Source organism: Pelodiscus sinensis, chromosome 22, assembly GCF_052426305.1.
Source record: "Pelodiscus sinensis isolate ZL-2025 chromosome 22, ASM5242630v1, whole genome shotgun sequence".
Taxonomy (NCBI): domain Eukaryota; kingdom Metazoa; phylum Chordata; order Testudines; family Trionychidae; genus Pelodiscus; species Pelodiscus sinensis.
Window position 1 is genome coordinate 3781664 of NC_143073.1, and position 23825 is coordinate 3805488.

The 23825-nt window shown below is 49.0% G+C and overlaps 1 protein-coding gene across 1 annotated transcript in view; it reads left to right on the forward strand.

Moving 5' to 3' along the window:
• Positions 1–292: 292 nt before the first annotated feature.
• CERS2 (ceramide synthase 2) overlaps positions 293–23825 on the forward strand; it is a 46803-nt gene continuing 23270 nt past the window's right edge. Inside the window, exon 1 of the mRNA XM_075907473.2 lies at positions 293–443. The gene's annotated coding sequence lies outside the window, so the exon portion shown is untranslated. The remainder of the gene's footprint in view (positions 444–23825) is intronic.

Below are 23825 nucleotides of genomic sequence, written 5' to 3' on the forward strand. Positions count from 1 at the left end.
GGGCGCATGCCACTGTCGCTTGGGGAGGATGGGGCAGGCGCGGAGCGATGGGGGGCGAGTAGCACAGCACCCAGGAGGCAGCAAGGGAGCGGACCCAGCTGCTCCCCGCTCACTGGGCTCTGCACGGGAGAGCTGCAGACGGGCCCCAGGCTGCTGCCCCTTCGAGCCACGAGAGCATCGAGCGGCCGCCGCTCGGACCCCCCACGAAGCATTCGGCGGGCCCCGCCCCCCCTGCAGGCCTCGCGCGCCCGATCGGTTGCTCCGCGGGCGACTGGCGGGGCTGGAGAGGGAGCGTCTCGCGCGGCAGCGAGCGGGCGGCGGCGGGGGACGTCACGTCACTGGGCTGGGCGCGCGCGTTGCCCGGCGCCTGGCAGGGGAGGGAGGGGGCAGAGGCGCAGGCGAGAGGCCGCAGGGAGCCCGCTCCCCCGCCAGCTCTTCCACAGGTAAGTGAGGGGGGGGGAGCGCGGCCTCGGGCCCCCCCCCCCCCGCTTCTCCCCCTCCCCCCCCCGCACCCAAGCTCGCCCCCCTCAGGTCCGCCCCCTCCCCCCTCAGGCTCGCCCCCCCCACACACCCGGGGCGGGAAGTTGGCAGCGACGCAGGGGAAGAGACTTGCGGGTGTTGGCTGCAGGGTGGGGTTCGGCTGGGCGGCCCGGGGGGGGGCAGGAAAACAATGGCCCTCCACGGGGGGGGGGGGGGGGGTCGGGCACTCCCCTCTCCTTGATGGGGGGGGGGGTCCAGCTCTTTCTCTTTTATGAATGGAAGTAATTTAAAAAAGGGGGGAGTTGGGGGGGTTCTGCAGCATCCCCCCCCCGTGCAATGACTAACGCTTCGCGTGGGGCTTGGTGCATTTCAGCCAGTGTCCACCCACTCGAAGAGTTCACAAGAAACTGATTCATTATGGGGGGGGGGCCCTTTTGCTGGCTGGTGTTGCCTTTGATGGCGCCCGGGCTTGAAACAATCCGATAAAGTGTTAACCCCCCCCCCCCTCCGCCCCTGCCACCCTGTCGTATTGTTCCTGGGCGCCTTCCATCTCTTTCCCCCTTGGCGGGGGTGGGTTTTACAAAGTTTGTTTCCTCGAGGAGGAGCGGGTGGGTCATCGTCTGTCTCCCGTCTGCTCCCCCCCCCCAAAAAAAAGCCAAAAAAAAAAAAAAAAGCAGAGGCTTGGAAGCATTAGCGAGGCAAAAGCTGGGACGTTGCAAGCTTACGTGGGCTGGCCAGACAAACTTTTGAGCCTGCGGGGTGTGGAAGGCCTTTCGCCTTCCCCTTTGAAATGACGGCAGGCAACAGGCCGGGCGGATCGTGCACAGAAAGCAAGTTGGAGGAGAGGCTGCTATCCCGCTGTTGATAAAGCATTCCCCCTTCTTCCTGCCCCCGCATGCCGGGTAGTGCTTTATGGAGTTTGGATGATGTAGAGTGTGGGCAATATGATTATTTCCCAAGGATTTTAGGGTCTTTTTCCCACTATGCTCTCATTTTGGTGTACACGTTTTCTACCTTTAAGGATTTTATTAATTTCCTTCCAGATTTCTCTGATTTGGAGGAGGGGAGAGGTGGAATCTGCCCTGCCCCCAACCTCATTGCTCTGGTGAATGTGAAAGCCTTCCAAAGCACATGATTTTGTAGAATGCTTAATGTAACTGGGAAGGTTTTCAGGGAGCATGTTTACCAAGTCCTAAATTACCAGAAGAAGGAAAGTTCTGTGGTATTTTAGAGACTAACAGATGTATTAGAGCATAAGCATTCGTGGGTAAAACCCACTTCATCAGATGAATTGGTGTGGAATTTACAGAAGAGGGGGTGTATATATGAGTAAGAAGTTGCTTGTGTTAATAAAGCTAATCAAGTCAGGGTGGAAGTGGGTCATTCACAGCATTTGGTGTGGGGATATGAATATCCAGAGAGAGGAAATTGCCTTTGTAATGTGTTAATGAGTTGAGATCCTTATTCAGTCATAAATTGACGGTGTTGAATTTGCAAATGAATTCCAGTTCAGCTGTCTCCCTTTGTAATCTGGTTTTGAAATTCCCTTGTAGAAGGATGGTTACTTTAACCTCCCTGGACATTGAGTAATGGATTTGAAAGTGTTCTCCTACAGGTTTGTTTGTAATCATTCCTGATATCTGATTTGTGTCTGTTTATACGTTGCCGTAGAGACTGTCCTGTTAGAACAGTATGCGGGGCAGAGGGATATTGCAGGCCTATATCAGATTATTGGATGTGCTGACGGATGAGCCTGTGGTAGTGTGACTTGTGTGGTTAGGGCCTGTGATGGTGTCACTTTTATAGATGTGTGTACAGATATCTATACACATACAGCAACAAGGTTTGCTAAAGGAATAGGTTCCTGGGTGTTTGTGATGAGTTATGTGGCTGCCGGTAAGTATTTGGTTTAAGTTGGGGGCTGGAGTTTATCTTGTTTCAACTCTTTGTATGTTAAACAGAATATATCTCTGACAAGTCTATTTTTTTAAAGCTCCTAGTTTGCTGCTTTCTTACTTCCTGAATTCCAGGATCTATGTACTGTGACTTGTCAGTTAGCGGGCCTGATTCAAAGCTGATTGTAGTCTGTGGAAAAGATTCCCTGTCATTCATTAAGTTCTGCATTCATGTTCATCTTCAGACACCCAATGTTTTTGGTGGGGGATCTGAATTGGAGAAGTTGGGACATGGACTTTTAATGGGCCTTAAGGGGATGGTAAGTGTGAAAATGTAATAGCTGCTGGACTCCGAACTCCCCGAGGGTACTCCGAAAACCCCAGCTCTGTGTGGCTCAAGAAAGACCACACAGCAAGTTGGAAATTCCTGGCTCCCAGCCCCATCCTTCATCTGTTAGTACATTCTAGCATTCAGTAAAATAGAAGGTTTCATTATACAGACTTTGAGGCTGCCTTCCAAAGTAAGATAGCCAGACCTCTAGGCTCTCTCTTAAACAGAACAGAAGACTCTGTAATGGCCATTGATTCTGCAATGCTCAACTATATTTTTGTGGGGTGGTAGGAGGGGAGGAAAAGTGATGGCAGCCCAGTAACTGGTAAACTAACTTCAACAGAAAAATGTGCCAGAACCCTGTCGATGTGAAATCAGAATCTGCAATAGCTTTTCTTAGCACAGAAGAGCAGCATGCTGAATAATTTAACAATCTAGGAATAACTTGAGAGGAAGGATGGTCCCATGATTAGGACTAATCTGTGACTTGGGAGATGTGTTTAATTCCCTGCCCTGCTGCAGGCTTCCTCTATAACCTTAGGAAATCAATGGAAGCTAAAACTCTAAATATGTTTGAGCAGCTGTACCTTGGTCTGTCTTTTCCTGAGATTCCTTAGCTGTAAAATATGGGTAATCCTTTCTCACAGGTTTGGGAGGATAAATATGGTAAAAATTGTGAGGTGCTCAGATAATCCTTCAGGAAAAATGTATAACCTGCTTACTGCTATAAAACAATTCTTGGACATCTTTTAAAATTAGCTTACTCTGTAGAGAAATAAATCGGTGAATTTCAGGCCCGAAGAGGCTTGTTGGTATCTGTATTGAAGGGGGTATTTTTTCTACCTTTCGCGAAAAAGGTCTTGCTGCTAATCTTGTTGGAACCAGGGTCATTCTGGTTCTAGTTGATATTTGCTGGGGAACCTGAATGTTTTGCCTTGTTTGTGGTGACTGCAGCTGATGGTCCTGGCACTGAGCAAAACATAGCAGTTGAAAAGCAAAAGTTTCTGATTCCAGGTCCAACCCAAAACAACCGTATCCTCTCTAGATGGATGAATTCCAAGGAGCATTTTGCGTACAGCAAATTTTGCAAGGCAGTCAGTGGAAAATGGTATTAGATTTATTTACTCTTTCCTCTGTTTGCTATCATAACTGGAATTATAAATATTCCTCCTTTATAAGAGCTTGGCTGAATTAGCAGAATCTTGCCAGGGGCACATGCAACACAGGGTGCTGTGAGGAGAGAATTTAAAGACCCCCCCCCCCCCCCCACTGTTGAGGAGCTTTCAGTCTGAAGCAAATGTAGGATGCAAAATCATCACTGCTTTTATCTCTTGCTAGCCTTGCAGCTAGGTGCTTTGGCTCCGATCTTTTGGTCCGGTTTAGGCTGGTTGGATTCCTGCACCTGTGTGAAACTACATTTATGGGCTGGGAGCTGCATGGGGAAGTCAGATTGTAGGATATTTTCCATCCCCCTTCCCCAGCTCAGTGATTTGAAGTGCTGGACAAGATTCAATTCCTTGAAGTTAATTATTCACATCAATGGAGAGTTTCATATGAACTATCTTATTTTGGGCCTATATTTCCCCCCTGGGGAGCTTATCCTCCCCCCAAATGATTGGTGATTTTTTTATACTCTTTTTTTTGGGGGGGTTCCTGACTCAACCGCTTGGGCCTGATCATCAGCTGGTGGAAGCTGTCATAGCTCCATTATGGATATGGCAAGTACTTGACATACTCTGAAATTTAAGCCCTTTTTAAGGCGCTTTGAGTTCAGTCCACAACATGACTCATTGCTTTTGAAAATCACAGCTTCTGTATTTTTAAGTCAGCAGTGGCAAAGCAGAAGTTGCCAAGATATAATGTGTTAACTGTCAAGGCAAGAAAGAATCTAGTCTCAATAAATCCTTATCTGCCACTCAAGAATTATAGGATGTCAGATGGATAAGAATTTAAAAAAATATTAACCTGTCATCACTACTTGTCCCTCTCTGTGGAAGTTTGTTTACATAGGCTGACATTTCACTTTTGTTTTTAATTACTTTCACTTTCTAATTCTCATGCCCCTTATGACAGCTGTTTGGTTGGATTTCCTGAAGCTACCCAGAAAAAAATCCATGTGTGTTTTTTCAAAAGCACTCAAGGCCCTGATCTTGCAAACACTTACATGCAAACTTAACTGTTTACTGTTATGAATAGTCCCATGAATGCATTTAAAAACATGAAGTGAAATCAGGAGGCAAATAACTCAAGTTAGATTTCAAAGTGCTTTGTAAAGCAGGTAACATTATATAGACTGGAAAACTGAGGCACACAAGGGTGCTTGGGAGAGCCAGGAATAGAACAAGGTCTCCTGAGTTCAAATCCAGAGTCCCACCCATTAGGCTGCACTGCTGTGTCCTGTTTAGTTGGTGTTTGTGGGTTGTGGGGGGAGGGGTTGCCATTTGGGGTCATGTTTTCAAGCTTTTCTTTATAACCATAAGGGCTAGAACTTCAAAGAATCTCATGTAACCTCCTGACTCCAGGGGTTTAAGAAAATCATTTACCATAAGACTCATGATTCAAATGGCAAGAATCAGCAATACCACTGCAAATAAATCATATTTCTCTCTTTTAACCCTCTGAAGCCTTCTCCAAATAACAAAAGAACTATGTGTGTGTGCTTATACACAAACACATATGAAAAGAAATGGAAACTGTAGAGGTAATGAGCCCAAACTCCATGGCTTTATTGCTGCTCTTCCTTGTAATCTCAACCCTATCTCTTATCTATACGTCTGTCTACATAAATTAGGATACCTTCAAGGGAAGGTGGTGACATTAATACTGCAGAGCATGTGAGATGCTTCTGGCCCTGCATAAATAATAATATTTCTTTAAAACACCTCCCACTATCCTACATCTGGAGATCAGTGTGACAGATTTCCATGGGTTTGGGAATCACAAGCACATAAGCTCACTTATTTATTTTTTAATTTAAAAATCATAGGATTAAACAAAACACAAACTTCTTGAGTAAATTCCAAATGCAGCTGACATGCTACTTCATAGCCTGCAGGTGCATCTCTGCCTCTGTTTACAACTCTGAATCCCGTATTCTTTTCAGCTGCTTACATTCTTCACCAGAAATTTCTCCCTAATGGCCTGGTTGTCCCTAGCCAGTGAGGTGCACAGTTCTTCATCAGAGTAGCTTTGTAACGTAGTAGGTAGGACACCAGACTGTGACTTGGGAGACCTTGATTCTCTTCCCTGCTCTGCAACTGATTTCCTGTTTGACATTGTGGTTCTCCTTTCTGGGCCATGCTTTTCCCATTTCTACCCATTTATCTGTCTAGTTTTTGTTTTTTAGGCCCTGATCCTGCAAACTCTACTTATGCACTTGCCTAGTGGTGACTCATGGAAGTAAAATTAAATGTGCTTAACTGTTGTAGGATCTGGGATTTGCACTGTAAAATTGGAGCAATAATCAGTTCATGTCTCTCTGGTCAGTTTAGATTGGGGGCCCCTTTATGAGCAAGGTCTGATCCTCCCATAGTATGTGCAGTGCCAGTGCGACAGGGCCTTGATCAGTATCTCTGTTATGCTGCTGTCTCTCAAAAAGGATCTGATAAGTTTGGAGTTATTTCTTAAGTGACACAGAGGATGCTGTTTTGACAATGAGTTTGTCCGTTTACTCTTGACTAACATAGGATGGAGGGTTTTTTAATAGACTAGTTTAGGCAGCTGCTCTAAGTGTCTGAGTTCTATGGTCCTGTGCTTAATATGACCATGTGCTGATGTGAAGCAGTCATAATTTTTCTGTTTCATTATTTGCATCTTAGCACTGACTGGGATCAGAGCCCCATTGTGATTGGTCCTACTATATGTGTAATCATAGGACTGGGAGGGACCTTAAGAAGGCTGCTAGTGTCCTGCATTCAAGGCATGACTAAGTATTGCTTAGACCTGACGGGTGTTTGTCTAACCTGTTTAAAACATTTCCAGTTCCTGAACTTTCACAGCTTCTCTAGGCAATTTATTCCAGTGGTTCAGAAGTTTTTCCTAATGCCCAATCTAAACCTCCTTGCTGTAACTAAGTCCATTGCTTCTTGTCCTAGTCTCAGAGGTTAAGGAGAACAATTTTTTCTCTTTCCTCTTTGTAAAAGCTTATGTACTTAGTCTCATTTTTGTATTGATTATTCAATTACTTGATAGGGTGGCGCTGCCACTTTGAAATGCTGCGAGGACTCCTCAGCTGACCCTGGGCTCCGTGTGGTGCTGTCTCTGTGAAATGCTGCTGTGGCATTTCAAAGAGGCAGTGCTGCATGGAGTCTGGGGTCCCCAGCTGACCTTGGACTCCATGTGGTGCTGCTGCTTTGAAGTACCTCCCCCACTTGCTGTCTCTGATAGAGGCAGCAAGGGGCGGGACGGAGGGGGGGAGTGACTAGTTGACTATCCTGTCAACTATCCGATAAGCATTTGCTTATCGGATAGTCGACTAGGCCTTAACATTCCTAAACTGTTATCCTTCTCAGATTTCTTCAGACTTAAACAAGCCCAAACTCAACATTCATGTCGACATAATAGTCTGTGGCCTGAATTCCTTACAGACAAAGATGGGAGAAAGAAATAACTATCACCTTCCATTTAGAGGAGAAATTGAGGCACAGAGACAGAGTGACTTGTCAGAGTCACAGAGAGTATGGGGCAGAGCTGCGAATTGAACCTGGGTCTTTTGAGTTCCAATCCAGTGCCTGAACCATTTGCTGCCCAAACTTTTGGAAATGTCTCATCAGCTGGGTGTGGTGGTGGGACAGTTGGAATGGACCAGGGCCATTCAGTGGATGTTTCTAAAAGATATATTCTGGTTCAAACGTGAATTAATTCAGAGCTGTTCTCAAGCCTGTGCTGTGCAGGAGGTTGCACTTAGATGATCACAGTCTTAGAATCTATGAATCTATAAATGAAAAATGAGCTGAAAAGCATTTTGACTGACTTAATGATGCTGCTTTTGTTATCTCCCCCCTAAAATAAAGACTGCAGCAGTCCTTAATCCTTGCATTTTCCTGAGCTAAAGGGACTGGCAGAGGATAGCTGAGGGATTGATTCCTCCCCAGGGGCTCTTTAAATGTGTATATTTTTAAGTAGCTATTTTTGAAGTCTGTGCAAAAATTCTGATAGCCATCTGGGGAATCTCACACAGTGTTCTTTAAAAACTAAAATACTTCTTATTAGCTGTACAGGTTAGTAAACAAACCAAGCAGAAAGGTGGTGGTGAACAAAGTTAAGGACCCAAGTTGTATTGACTTTGAATGGAATTTGTGTGGCTAAAAAAATCCCTTTGGTGCTTCTGAACATTTTCCTTTATGTTGGGACAGGAGACTGTGTCCTGGTATATAGGACACTCAATTAGGTTTTGGAGCCCCAAGTTCTGTTCCCATCTCTGTGGCTGGCTGGGTGGCTTTGGAGAAATCACTTCCAAATTGGGACAGTGATACTGACCTGTGTAAAGCACGGTGAGATCTATAGACAAAGGGAGTGATGTGTAGTGATTGGAGCCAATTGATAGATAAAACCCCTGGGTTCTGTTTCTGTCACTGAGTTGTCACCTCAGACTGGTTATTTCCCATTTTTGGTGAAAGACAGACCAGACCCTGCCTCAGAGAGCTTTCAGTGTAACCCATCTGTAAAACTCATCCACCTTCCACTACTATATCAGACCATGGTCTTCCAGGGCCCTCTGAATTCTAATTCTGCCTTGGCCACTGATTTACTAGGTGATCTTGAGCAATTTGCTTCCCTGTTCCACGCCTCAGTTTCTCCTGTTTGTAAAATAGAAGTAGCAGTCTTTTCCTTCCACGCAACAGGGTTGTGAGGCCAAATCAATGTTTAAGCTCTTTGGGATCTTCTAATTATCTAATACAAGGTGTTGTGGGAGGAGGGCTTTAGCATTGTTGGGATGCCTTTGTGCCTTTGACACTCAAAAAATAATAGAAATGCAGGGCTGGATGGGACCTCAAGAAGTTACCTCGACCAGTCCCCTGCATGGAGGTAGGGTCTAGTAAGCCTACAGCATCCCTGACAGGTATTTGTCTAATCTACTATCAGAAACCTGTTCTGATGCTTAATTATGCTAATAAATTTTTTTTCCATTGCACCCCAAATAGTCTCAGCTGATGCATGGCAGCATTTGATTCATGCCAGCTACAGCCCTTGCTCCAATTTGTTTTAGCAGCAACATGGATTTCTTGCTCTCCTTTTCCCTCTCTCTTCACAAATCTTCCTAGCTTAGCAAAGCTTTAAGGCTGAAGAGGAGGGTGGGGAGGCAGGCAAATAGAAACCAAGTTCCTTAGAAGTAGTGTCACTCCGTCTCCCGCAGTCTATTGAATCTTTAAGTAGACAAACTAATATTAGCTCTGGCACAGGGCAGGGCAGACCTCCCTGAGCCAGCACAACAGTCAAGGGGCACTCATCCCTTGTTTCGCTGAAAGTAAAGTATTGATTGTACCAGTGCCCATTGCCTTGAAGGTGCCAGAGGCATTGATTTCCCACGGCTGGAGTGTCTATGCCAGCAGGAGCCTGGTTTTGATTGTCATTCAAACCTGTAATTTGAGAATTCAAGATCCTTTCATGAGACAACATTTCTCCTCCCTTCTTGCTCATCCTCTCTCTGCAACCTGGTGGGTAGAGCCTCCGGAGACCTGAGTTGTGTTCACAGCTGTACTGCGGGCCTGCTGGGTCACTGTGGGAAAATCGCTTCCCCGTCCTGTGCCTCAGTTTCCCCATTTGTAGAATAGGGATAATAACACTGACCTCCTTTGTAAAGTGCTTTGAGATTTCCAGATGCTAATTGGTAGGTAAGAGCTACAGCAGTGGGTAGAACTCCTCCCCACCAACCTATTATCTAGTGCTTTTCATCTGGAGCGCTCAAAGCACTTTACAAATACATAACTTCCATTAGAGTTGGGAGGCAGTGACTGAGATGTGGGTCTAATCTAATTGACTGGAGTTGATGACCTCTTGAGGTCCCTTCCAGTCCTAGTATTCTATGATTCTATGTTAGATGTGGTGCATTCACATAAGATATGTCAACACTGCAGCAAAAGACCTGCATCTGACTCGGGTTGGCTTACCAGGGTTTGGGCTGTGGGGGCTAAAAATTGCAGTGTAGTTTTTTGGGTGGGGGCCCGGAATCTGGGACCCACCGCCTACCATGGGTTTTCCACCCAAGCCTGAAAACACTAAAGTTTTTAGTCCTTCAATCTAATCTCATGTTGAAGAGACTCTGTCTACACTGTAACAAAAACAAAACAACAATAAACTCCTGGCCTAGAGGATGGGCCTTGCTCCAGACAGCCAACCGTCTACATCGGGGGTGGGAAACCTTTTTTGGTTTGGGGGCTTCTGGCCCATAGAAAAATCAGTCAGGGGCCGCAAAAGTGAGAAGCAAATCAAAAAACAAACAAAAAAAGACTACCTAAACCCTCACTAATGTGGCCCCTGACTGAGGAGGAGAGAGACACACTCCACATCCCTCTCACACACCAGGTCCTGCAATAGTAGATTTTGTGTGCTCCAGCCCCATGGTGGGGCGGTGGTGGGACTGGAGCACCAGCATGGGCTCTCCAATGCTGAGGGGCAGCTCTGAGCTTCAGGAGCTAGATCCAGGCAAGCTGGGGGCCGCATCTGGTCCCTGGGCCTGAGTTACCCTATCCCTGATTTACATGGACAAGAAGTGGGAGAAGAAATGGAGAGACTTGTCCAAGGTCAGGGTTGAGAATAGAACTCGTATCTCTTGACTCTTCACCAGACCATGCTACCTCCCTGTGTGATGGTCCTATTAAATCTGTATTGGTGCAATGAGTTGCATAACCTGCTTGCTCTGTATCTTGTAACTGAGCTGGGATGTAATCTTTCCCCTCATCCTGGATGATGCATCCTTGTCCTGGCTGCATTTTGATTTATAATGTGGTAGCTCTTAGACATCCCGTAAAGATGCTTTTTTGTGCCTGAACTCTGAGATTGCAGAGTGAAGTGGGGTGGGGTCTTTTCACTGGCTCTTTACAAGGGAGAGAATTGAATTTCCAGAGCAGCTCACAGCGGCAGCTGTAAATTAGGCCACTGATTTAGGTGCCTACATTGGGATTTGGGTGCCATCCGGGCCTGTGCTACATGGAATTTTGTTTCAAGCCCTTAATCTACTGCAGAAGTCTCAACCCTGGTCTGATTCCCTGAGCTCCAGCTCTGGTTCCAGTCATTTTACGTCGTTTGAGTGAAACCAGAGTGTGCGGCCTGTTTGTGTTAGTGCCTAATCCTGCTTTGTGGGATTGTTTTTCTTCCTCTTTGTCCTCCTGGTTCCTCTGCAGCAGTGGGGAGGATGGTCAGCATAGCTGTAAACCCAGCATTGCTTGGCGGAAGCCTTAGAATTTAGCACCTGTGCAGGTGCAGGTGTGCTAATGTCACCCAGGCATAGGGTGAACGAGAGCTCTTGCTCTGCTAAGCTGAGCCAGCAACACCCCTTGTTTTCCAGTCTTGACTCTACACATGCATAATTGTTGTTTCAGTCTCGACACGCAGCCTGTACTATTCTAGCCTCGAAGTCCTTCACCTCAGCTCTGCCGGTGTTGTAGACTTGCACACCACTACAATGGCATTGTAGACTATTGGGCAGTCTGTGGGGCTGAGGGTACAAATGAGATTTCCAGGTGAAAATCAGTAAGTGAGAGCTACAGCAGTGTGTAGAGCAGGGGTGGGCAATCATTTTTGACCTGGGGAGAGTGGAGTATGGGAGGGAGTTTGGGTGAAGGAGACAGTTGTGACCTAGGGCAGGAGACTGGGGTACAGGGTTTTAGAATGTGACCTATGGCAGGAGAGGGTTGTGACCCAAGTCAGGGGACTTGGGTACAGGGGTTTGGTTTGTGACCTAGGGGAAGGAACAAGGGTGCAGGAATTTGCTTAGTAACCTAGGGTAAAAGGGGATTGTGATCTGGGCAGGGGATTTGGGTGCCAGATCTGGGAGAGGGTAAGGGTGCAGGAGGGGGGCAGAAGGTTTGTGTATGTTAAATGGGGGGGCAGAGGGCTGGGGAAGAGTGGGGCTGGGGTGTCAGAGGCAGGCTCTGGCCAGGAGACTTACCATCCAGAAGCCCAACCTGCCTGCCTGCAGAGCTAAATGCTTGAAGATCTTAATAAGTTTCTCAGCCAGTCTGCCTGTCCCATGCCTGCACAGGCTGCCCGGTCATGTGCTTGTGTGAAATAACTGAGCCGAAGGGAGCTAGTGCTTCGTGGCTGCCTGTTATTCAAACTGGCCAGTGGATTTGTGCTGAGGGCAGGATTTACGCCTGAAGCTTTCCCCTCTCCCAGTTTTTGAAGAGAAACAGCCCCACAGCCACTTTTCTGAATGGTGTGCAGGGCTGCGGGACAAGCAGGGGAGCCTGCCTGGAGCTCACCACAGCATCTGTGGGCTGGATCCAGCCCCTGGGCGGTGTTTTGCCCAGGCTTGGTGTAGACTCTCCTCTTCTCTCCCCCCACCTTCCCCCCTGAGCTCTTATCTAGTGAGTGTTGTCTGGAGAGCTCAAAGCACTTTGCAAATATATAAAATTCCGTTGATTAGAGTTTAGAGGCAGCGATTAAGTTGTCAGTTTGTAAGTACCTGGAGGATAATAGATAATGATCAGTAGCCAGTGATCAAAAGCCAACACTGATGAATTGCTAAGAGGTGTGCAAAAGAATAGCATGAGCATGTAGGGACAAAATCAGAAAGGCGAAGGACACAAAGTTCTGTGTTGCTAGGAGCATTTAAGTCATTAAGAGGAGGTTCTTTCAATTAATTAGGAGCAGAAAAAGAGGACAAATGCATAGGTTCTCTACTTAGCAGTAACATCGTGAGAGCCATGCACTCCCTCTGCAGCCAGTCGGAGTGATGCTACAGTTCAGTCGCCACACTGCACAAATTTTAGGTACGTCAACGCTGTTCCCAAAACTGCTATTCTTGGAGACTGTCTTGGTTACCACAATCTTGCGGCCCTCTGAGATGGAGGGCAACTCATGCGGCCCACTCACTAGCATAAGTTGCCCATTACTGCTCTTAAATAATCAGTTTGTAAGTATCTGGAGGATAATAGGGTGATCATCAGTAGCCAATGTGGAGTTGTCAAGAACAAATTAGGCTTACTGGCCTAGTAGATGGGCGGGGGGAGGGAAGAGGAGGGGGAAGCAGTAGATGTAATGTACCTTAACACAAATCTACATGACATTCTCAGTAGCTAACTAGGAAAATGTGCTTTAGATGAAATTACTATAAGGTGAGTGCACAACTGATTGAAAACCATTCTCAGAGTTATCTATGGTTCACTGTCAGAGTGGGAGGTTGGGGGCATATCTAGTGGGTGCTACAATGGTCACTTCTGGATCTAGTACTATTCAATATTTTCAGTTATGACTTGGATAATGAAGTGAAGAGCATGCTTATACTTTGACAAATTGGTCTGAAATCAACTAGATGAAATTCAGTAAAGAGAAATGCAAAATGCCTCCATTTAAGGAGGAAAAATCAAATGGACAGCTACAGAGTGTGGACTGATTGGTATTATGCTTATAAGAAGCACACAGGATCTTTTTCAGGGGAAAAGGCAATACACTGCATTTATTGAAAATACAAAATGAAAAGAACATGTGCACTGAACACCCCCCCCCCCCATTCCCATCCCCTGTTATGGCTCCGTTCTGGCTTGCTGGCTGGGCAAAGTTGTCTGAGTGAGGAGTTGGGGTTCCTCTGAGGCTTGGCTTGCTGGACTGAACCCAGAGTTTAATGGCCAGAGCGCCCCTTCTTATACATGCTTCAGAGGGATAGCCAAGAGAGTCTGTAACAGGAAAAACTTCAGCAGCAACAAATAGTCTGGTAGCACTTTAAAGACTAACAAAACATGTAGATAGTATCATGAGCTTTTGTGGGCACAGCCCACTTCTTCAGATGACCAGAGTGTTGGATGTCCAGAACCAAGAAACTTGATGATGATCTTCAGATGTGGTGAGGCTGTGCTTGATTGTTCGCTGTGGGTTGGACAAGAAGTAATGGGCTTGGCCTGCAGCAAGGGAGATTTAACTAATCTTACAGTTGGAAAGATAACCTAAGTGCTGGAATAGTTTTTCCAGGGGAGGTGGTGGGATGCCCAGGGCTAAAAGTTTTTAAAGCATAGGTTAGAGAGAGTCTAGATGTTCTAGGTCCTGCTTCTGCGAAGTGGGCTGGACTAGATGACCTCTAGAGGTTCCTTACAGCCAAACATTTGCGGAATTTTATGACTCTAGTGTCAGGAATAGTTAATCAGCTTGATAAGAAGTTGCCTGCGGTAGCAGATGGAGCCAGAATGTCCTGACTTACCGCTGCATCTCCTGGCTGTCGCCCTGCACTGCTGCCTCTGATACAGAGATAGCAGCATAGGGCAGCAGCCGGTGCGTGCCGGGAGCCAGCTTTTAAGCAGGCTCGCAGCATACATCAACTCCTGGGGAACTGACTGCTCCTCCACCCTCCCATGTGGTATCAGAGGCAGCAGTGTGAGGTGGCAGCCAGGAGTGGTACACATGGGGAGCCGGCTTTCGGCGTGCACTGGCTCCCAAGGAGCCAACTGCCACTCCACCTGTAACTGCTGAAATTTTCAGCAGTTACACAGTTACATGCATTTTAACATCCCTAATCTGTAGTGGCTGGTTATAGCTAGATTGGCAAATCCTTTCCAGTGCAGACCTGGCCTAAGATGCACTGTTTTCAGGACTATTGTTTTGTCCTTTTCTAACAGGTACATGAGATCCTTCTGAACATGCAGCATTGTTTTATTAAAAATGGTACCATGGGGATCCATACTTCTTATCTGTGTTATGGGAACCACCACAATCTGTCATCTTGCTCATTTCAGATCAGGCCTGATCGTGCCAGGCACATGGTGAGAGCCAGTCCCTGCCTCAGACCACCTGCACTGTGAATAGGCTAGATACTATGTGCTAGAGATCATCTGCCAACCCCCAAGTGCTAAAAAAAAGTTTTGCCTGTGTCTTGGACCCTTCCAGGGGCAATTGTCCAAGCTTTTCTCCATCACCATTTTGGCTAGAAACTTGCCTTTTTAAAATTTTGAGCTGAGATTATCGTGTGATCAGAAGACTCCAGGAGATGGGGCTTGAAGGGGAAAAAAGCAAGTCTTTCAGAATTTGGAGAGAGAACATCATAAGTGTTGGCTGGTCTGAACTCAGTACACAAGTTAAGGCTATTATTCTACCATCCTTGCACTCTGGGATATTGAGGGTGAGGACTAGGACTTTTGTCTCCCACGCATTCAGGGTTAGCTAGTTCTCATGTATGAGCCAGATTCTGTTCTGACTCTTGCTGCCACAGCTGTGCTGAGACTTTGCAATGCTAATGGGAGAGAAGTGTTAATTTACATTAAGGAAATTCACACTGTCGTTAGTGCATCAGTGTAGTTACACCCATACAAACATTATTTTAAAGCAATTTAATCTGGTCCCATATGGAAATAAAATGAGATGGTATAAGCCTGCTTTGACCACTTCAGAGTGCCTACACTGGGGCTTTGCATTGTTAATACACATGCAGATGCCGTTAATGACTAAGGTCTTGACCACACTAGAAAATTAAATCGACTGAAATTAGGTTGACACATAGCCATTGCAGTAATTACTCCAGTGGTTCATGGCTATCCTATGCCCACCCTAGTCTTTGGTGCACGTTTTCCCCAGGAGTGCTTCCACCGACTTAATTGTGTGGGCACTGACTGCTGGAGCCCCCTCATCCTGAGGCAGGGCTCACAGTTGGAACCTCCCCCCCCCATCTCCCTAGGGTAAACAGCCAACAGGAGATGGATACAAGTGTCTACAAAGACACTGTCACCATAACTATATTGACCTAAGCAATGAGTGGAGGTGAAGTTATTAGGTCAGTGTGGTGGGCAACTTACTAGGGATGTCAGATATCAATTACTCTAATAACTGTGTAACCCCATCAAAACTTAGGGGTTACACAATTATTCAGTAGTTCCCAGAGACAGGGATGGCAACCAATGAGCGCCTGACCCCACTCCCGCGGAGCCCCCTGCCACTCCATGCTGCTGCCTCCGATACAGAGGCGGCATCAGCCCCTGTCTGTGGGGGGGTCTGAGCTCCCCATGGGTAGAGGCTGAATTGGCATCCCATTGAGCAGCCTCTGTCGATGGCAAGCCTGGGCCTGCCATGGACAGACTGCTCCGTGGCAACCTCCCGTGCATGCCCCTCTCCTGCGCTGCTGCCTCTGAGACAGAGGCAACAGTGGGGGAAATGCATGTAGTTGATAGGATTAACCAATAAGTCCAGGCTTATCGGTTAATTGTGTAGTCGACTACACGTTGACATCCCTACAACTTGCATTGGCAGGAGTGATGGTGTAGTGTAGACACTTAACATTAAGTTGACCAAAGCTGCCTTAGTTAGGTTGACCTAACTCTGTAGAGTAGACCAAGTCTCCAGTAAGGCCCCATCTGTATTTAAAGTCTGTGGTTGTGCATCTCCATCCTGAACAAACTGGGTGAGTGGAGAAAACTACTGTTTACTTTTTTAACAGTCTCTTTAAAGATGTGCCTGTTCCTTGGCCCTACTACTGGATCCTGGGGATTTTCCATCCCTGTTAGGAGGCAAGATAAGTTCGAAGAGGGAGACCCTGGTGCCAGTGTGTGCTGATGGGTGGGGAGAATATCTCATTTGCGGGGGCGAGAGTTTGGGGAGAGACTTGGCAAGAACTAATGCCGTCAAGGCAAGTGCCCGCCCACTTCCTGTGTGTGTGGTGGATAATCTGTGTGCTGCAGGAACATTGGAGCTGATGCACTGCTGAAGTTTTTTGCCCCATATCCCTGAGTCTGGCCCTTAGATACGCAGTGAGGAGAGCAGTTCCCACTAAGGCAGATCCTGTTTGTTTGTTTTCTCCAGCACTCAGGGAATTTTTCTGTTCCAGGCTTCGGGTCAGGGAGCTAGGTTAATCATCTCTCTGCGACCCTCCAGCATGAGGGCAAAGTCCCTGAGTCCAACCTTTGGCCAGCATGCAGCAGCACAATCATTTCACAACCCTGGGTGACAGCATGGGTTAGGTAGACTTGAGAATGTTTGCTGAATCATCTGGTGGATAAGACTTCCCCAGTGCCCATCCCTGGCTACCAGCAGCCTGCTGATTCAAGGGCGAGACATGGATCTCCATGACATCATGGAACTGACTTGGCAGCGGTGTCCATAGGTCACGTGACTCCCCTTCACCTGGTTGATTCCTAGTTCAATATATTTGTTGTTTGCTCTAAACCTGATTTGAAGTAGGGTACCCTTGTTTCCCCTCCTGAAGCTCTCCTGTTGCTTTAAGTGACTGCAGAATTTTCCTTGTTCTGGCATGATGTGACCTTCGGTGAGTCACATACTTCTGTGTGCCTCAGTTTCTCCATTTGTAGAACTGGGTAGTGATACTGCCCTCCTTTGTAAAGTGGTTTGAAATCTGCTCATGGAAAACACTAGATAAGAGCTAGGTAGTAGGAACTGATGATTGTTCTTATCCTGAAGTGCAGCGTAACCGCGCCAAGTGGCTGTTAATTACTAGCAGCTTCTGCCTTGGAACTAGGGAAGTAAGGGAGTAGTCGACTACTTGCATTTCCCTCCCTTGCTGCCTCTGTATGAGACACCAAAGGGCAGGGAAGCAGGAGCCAATGCTGGGAGGAGCCATCTTAAAAGCAGGCTCCCCACGGCACTCTCTCCACAGTGCCACTTGTTCCCCCTTCCCTCCCTCACTGCTGCCTCCATCAGTGGGGGGGAGCAGGGGCTGCTGCCGCTAAGTAGCCCCTGTATGCGGGAGGTCCCAGCAGGGAGTCGGGACCCTCTGCAGACTGGGACTGCTGCCGCAAAGCTACTCGATTAGCTGAATACCCACCTCTTAACATCCCTAATTCGAACCCGAGGTGGCTGCATTTTTGTAGTGGGTGAAGGGGATTGGTGTAAATGTCTTGTAATTGTGTAAAAGGATGTGGAGGTTTCAAAATGAATAGGAAGGATGAAATCAAATCTTACGGCAGCCACCTTATGCATCTCTTTAGCTGTGAGACCGGACTGCATGTTTCAAAGAGACTAATGACCAGGGGTCAAAATGCCAGAGACGTGAAGGCCCTGGGCTTGGACATGGGTGACAGGGTTTCAGTTTCCAGCTCTGCAGCTGAGGCCGTGAGTGAGTGAAGCCCACGCTTAACTTGAAACCTGGCATCAGAGGGCACATGGCTAAAGTTAGGCATGGGCTTATGGGCATCCAGCACTTTGGCTACAGTTAAAAGCGGTACAGCACCATAGCATGAGCTTTTCTACCAGAATAGATGCAGCCACAGTAGGTGCTATTCCATTATGGTGGCAAAAAATCCCATCCCTCACTCACTGAGTTAAACTTGGACAAAACCTTAGAATGGAGCCACGAATCAGTAGACCTCAGTTTCCAATCTGTGAAATGGGGATCAAATCTTTCCTTTGTCTGGCTCATCTGTTGAGACTATGAGCTCTTTAGCTCTCTAGGGTCCTGATCTCAGTTGGTGCCTCTAGGTGTTCAGTAATACTTAGGGGCTTCAGTCAAGGACCATGGTCCACTGGTATGAGCCCATCTGATGAGCAGGGGCCGTTGGAGACAGCTCCCTTTCCCCTGGCTTGTGGGAGTGAGTTCATAAATCAGGCCTGAGGCACCTTGCTCCCCAATTATCTTTGTAACAAATCCTTCCTGGCCAACAGCGATTCTCTAGGCCAGGTCTTCTCATACATCATTGGACTGTGATCCCCTTCTGACAACAAAGTGACAACAACCACAGGAGTGGGGACTGAAGCCTGACCCCATGTCAGCCCTGCTGTCCAGAGCGTCATCCCCAGGCAAGGGACTTGTAACCTGAAGCCAGAGCTTGTGCCCCAAGTGGTGGGGTGGGGCTTCAGCTCCAGGTCCCAGCCAATCTAACACCTGTCTTGGCTCAAACAACTCCCAGTTTGAGAACTGCTGCTCTAAATGGGTGCATCAGGTCCTCCAGGGAATTCTGTGTAATGGTTGCTAATAACACAGCATCCTTTTGCAGCTGTTGGCCAGAAAACCTTGGGGATCAGAATGGCATCGCAACACATGCAGATTCTGGAATGGCTAGAGCTAGGGAAGTGGAGCCGGCTGTGCACCTGGCCAGCCAAGAATGACGCCTGGGCACAGTTTTGCTGATCTGTGAAACTTGCAGCAGGAGCAAAGTAGCTTTGGAAAGGCTGGAAAACGAGTAGCAGGCGATATACGTTCTTTGATATGATAGTTCCTTGCAGCAATCCCAGGTACAGCTATGCATCTGGGTGTTACCTGAGCTACCAACGGAAGTTGCCACCAGCATTCCCGCAGAATTGGGAGCATTACTGAAGGGTGACTGGCCTGGGTTGGTGTCAGTAGTGGGATTCTGGACGAGTTGGTGCATTGGCTTCTTTGTTTGTTGCTTGTATTGCAGGAGCAATTAGGTGCCCTTTTGCGGGATCAGGCCATCTGTCCACTCCTTTGGTTTCCCCTCCTTCGGCTTGCCAATAACACTGCATAAATGCTTGTGAATCATGAAACACAACCCTTCCTGAGTGGATGACTTGTTAAAATATCATCACAGTGCAATGTTAATGACAAATCTCTTTCAGGGTCTATAATTCCTTCCCCACCCCAGGCCCTGGTGCCCTAAAGCTTCTTGCCATTAAGGCTAGTTCTTACAGGTATCCTTCATCAGGAGCATAACCCACTTCTGGGCAGTGTCCATGTAAGCTATGCACTTGTGTGACTGTCCAGGAAAGATTGAACGGCTGCTGATTAGCAGAGCATCCACATCCAGCAGTTTGTGTTTCTACTGGTGATGTATATCCACACATGTCGCAGTGCACATAACAAAATGTATTCCGCACATGGATGGAAAAAATTAGAGGATACATTGCTCCCAGGGATGATAGACAGCGATTGAATAGTCATGTAACTGCACAAAATATTGGTTTCATGACTATTCAATAGTCCTCGGGGGCAGAGCCAGCAGCCAGTGCACTCCCAGCCTCACTCCCGGGGAGCCCCCTGCCACCCTGAGCTGCTGCCTCTGTATCGGAGACAGCTCTGTGGGGCGGCAGGCAGGCAGGGGCTGGTCTGCGAGGGGAGCTGGTTTAAAAACTGGCTCCCTGCACAGACTGGCTCCCGCCTGCTTCCCCACGTGATAGAGGGGCAGCAGCGCACAGGGTGGCATCAGCCTCTGTATGTGGGGGTCTGAGCTCCCCATGGACAGAGGCTGCACTGGCACCCCAGGGAGGCAGTTCCCCACGTATATTGGCTCCCACCCGTCCTCTGCTCCGCGCTACTGCCTCTGATAGAGAGGCAGCAGCGTGGCGGGGAGAGGCAGCGGCTTGTGTGAGCTGATACTTGTGGGGAGCTGGCTTCCCATGTGTACCAGGTCCTGCCTGCCCCCCTTACCCTGTGTACTGCCACCTCTCTATCAGAGGCAGCAGCACTGGGGTTGGGGGAAGATGGCTTCATTGCTCATGGAGATCTGGCTTAAACCTAGCTTCCACGCCCTCCCCCCTTGCTGCCTTTATCTTATTGATTAACCATGTGTTCAACAATACGTTGACCTTCCTAATTGCTCCTGGGCCCTTCTCCTGACTCCAGGGCATCCTTCTGCAGGAAATGCCATAATTGGGTGCTGCTGTTGCACAACCCTTGGTGATTTATCCCAGGACCCTGATATGCAAGCCCCATTATGCTATATGCACACAGTGAGAGACAGTCCCTGGCCCACAGGGCTCACAGTGGGTGGTAGGGAAAACTGAGGCACAGAGGGGAAGTGACTTGCCCTGTGTCAGATGGTGGTGTGAATAGAACCTGGGTCTTCTGACTCCCAGGGCTGTGCTCTATCTGATGGGCAATGCTATCTTTTTGGAAGGATGGAGGAAAGGATGTACTATGAGCCTCATTGTATGGAAGGAGAACTGAAGGTCCATAGAGAACTGTCGGGTTGGTATTTCTTGTGCCTCTTGGAATGCCCATGAACTGAAAGGCTGAGTGGTGAGATGGGCTGCTGGCTATGCCGGCGTGGCTGGAACCCAGCCAGCTGTGGATTCTGCCACGGATCAATGGCTGGGAGTGGGGCGGGGGCAAGGTCCACTGCACAGGATGTGCTGGGCCTTTGAGGACATCCTGGCAAGCGCTTGGGGATTTGAACGGGGAAGTGAAACCTAGCGCACTGCATTCTGGGAGCCTGCCTTCCGACCAGCTGCTGAACCGCTCGGCAGCTGGAGCGTAGCTGCTTGTTGCAACTGATGTTCTATAAAGAGCTGCCTGGAAAAACTCAAAGCTTGGTCCTGGGAGAGAGTTTGTGACGGGGAAGGGTGAAGCCCCCAGCTTTCTGAGGCCTGAACGCATTGGGGATCAGCCTCTGGGGTAACTGAGATCGCTGGTCTGCCCCAGGTCAGTCGTTGGAGTAACTGGCACATGCCACAGGAAGGGGGCGCTGTGTCCTTCGCTGCACTGAGCCCCGGGAGGGGCAGCAATGCTGTGGTGTCAGGACTTCCAACACTCTCCACAGTGCCCCCTGGCCGGAGCCAACATGTGTGGCCTGAAGTCCCTTCCCAGCCCCCCTTTGTGCCCACAAAGCTGCTCCACTGGCTGCACTTGGGCTCAGGGTCTGCCCTCCTTGCGGCAGTCGCGGCAGCCCTTCTGGGGTTCCCTGAGATTCCTGTCCTGCACTGGGCCGTGGCATCGCAAACCTTTCTGCTGCCCTGGTTGGAGCCCAGTCTTGTGTCTGTGCTTTGCTTCTAGCTATGGGGCTTCCGTCCACCAAGTGTTTGTTAGGGGTCGAAGAGCTGGATTGGAGGACCTGGCACAGTCTGCTTTGCAGGGTCTGGGTCCCATGTCAGCACAGAGTGGAGGTGGGTGGAACGTCGCCAACCCTGCTTTGAAGAGGGGAAACCAGGGCCGAGAGGGCTCGGCGCCGCAGCCCGTCAGAGAGAGCGGGAGCTGGGAATGGGTCATAGTCCTTTTTCCCAATCCTGTTAGGTCTAATTGCTACATTGGCCCCCACAGCCAGGAAAAGAACCCAGGAGTCCCCAGTCTCCCACTTGCGGCTTATTGGCTAGATTGCATCTGGCTTGGAATAGTGAAATCTGCTATCTCCTGGCTGCTGTGCAAATCTTCAGCTGCAGTCTCTGTGTCTAATTTATGTAAGTCGCACTGAGCATGGCTGGATGGTTTGTTTGCAAACACACGTGTGTCTTCTCCGTGGGTAGGTTCACCATCTGGCTCTTCTAATGGTTGTTAACACTGTGTTGCTGCAGTTCTCTTAAATGGGACTGTGAGAGAGCTTAAATAGCTTTGTGTTTGTGTGTGAGAATTGTGCGCACTGGTTGCACATGAGTCACTGTGTTGTAACCTCTCCCATCTATTTCTCATACCCGTGAACCTCTTGGGGCACCTCTGTGGACACTCACAAAGCACTTGGGTAAGGAGTGCTGATTTCATTTGAGGAAGTCCTCTCCCCACTGCCCCAACACCTTGTGTGGCTCGGGAGGAAACCACGGAGCATGACAAGCTGTGCCATTGGCTGTCCCAGGCTCTTGCGAAACACCTACCCCGCTACACCTCCCTCCCTATTTCCTGGGCCCCCTACTTAGGCCCATGCCCAGAAGGGAGGGGTAGGGGGCAGTCTACTTCCAGGGTTTTGCTGTGCAGATGCATTAGAGCAGCACTCCAGTAGCTGGGAGGACAAAGGGGCACAGCCCTGGACACAGCGTTGTCTTGCACCTGCTAGGAGATCAGGGAACTGCAGATGGAGGGCGAGGGTATCTCCTTTGAAACCCCCCGGCCTGGCCATCTCTGCAGAGCACTGTGTCCACTCTGGTCTCATCCCCTTTCCAGTGCCAAGACCTGTGCCCTTCCCCAGCCCCCATGCTCCAGGTCTCCCTGTGCTGCCCAGGTCTCTGCTCCCTCCACCTGCGCTACACTGCTGCTCTATTTGTGTGTGCCCAGCTCCCATGCCCCACCCTGTCTGCTCCCACATGCCCCAGCTCCATGCAGAAGCCCATGGTGCCTTGGCAGCCTGTGCGCAAAGCTTGGCATGCTCAGGATGCTGCACATTCAGGACCCTGGTGGGTAGCCAGTCCACTGCCTGGTGTTCCTTTCCACTGAGAGCGGGGGCGTGGCCGCCCTACCCTCAAGGGTCACCCCATAAGGGGCTGCTGATTAATGGCGATATCCGCTGTTGTGTGCCTTAAACGGTTTGGGCCAAGCCCATAGCACACCCTTCCAGGGCCAGGGCCACCCCTGGACTGGGGAATCCTACAGAAAGGAGGCTGAGGCTGACCCATTTTTTGCAAAGCCCTTTGAGATCTATGGATGCAAAGGGTCATAGAAACCCATTGTCCTTGTGTTCTCTCTCTTCAGTGAATGCCCCCAATGCAATGGTGGGAGAACCTGCTCTGTTCTGGCAACCTCAGGTCACTTGGCATCATTTTTCCCCATGGTATTTAAGATCAATCCCGACCCGGTTAATTTTCAAACCTGCTAAGAGTTGGAGGGCTGAGTGTACAAATATGTGCCATATCCATCCCTTCCTCTTACTGCCTGGACTAGGGATGTAAAGGAGTAGGCGACTATTGACCACCCAATAAGCCTATGCTTATTGAGTCGATTACTCACATTCTTTCCCCCCCCCCCTTGCTGCCTCTGTATCAGTGTTTCAGCAGCGGCTGACTTGGGGACGCCTGGGGTGCTGCTGGGTTGCTCCAGTAGCGCTGCTCCTCGGCGCTACTGGAGCAATCCAGCAGCACCCCAGCTGCTCTGCCCCAGGCGTCCTGATTCAGCCGCTGCTGAAACTGACCAGCAGCGGCTGAATCAGGACGCCTGGGGCAGAGCAGCTGGGGTGCTGCTGGGTTGGTCCGGAGCGGCGCTGCGGGACCAACCCGGCAGCCCCCAGCTGCTCTACCCCAGGGGTAGGCAAGAAAAGCCTGGTCTGCTGGGGGGGGGGGGGCACTAGCTGCACCCCCCCCAGCAGACCAGGGAGACGGGGGTGGCGGGACCGCCCAAGTCCTCCATGGCTTTGCTCCGTCTCCCTGGTCTGCTG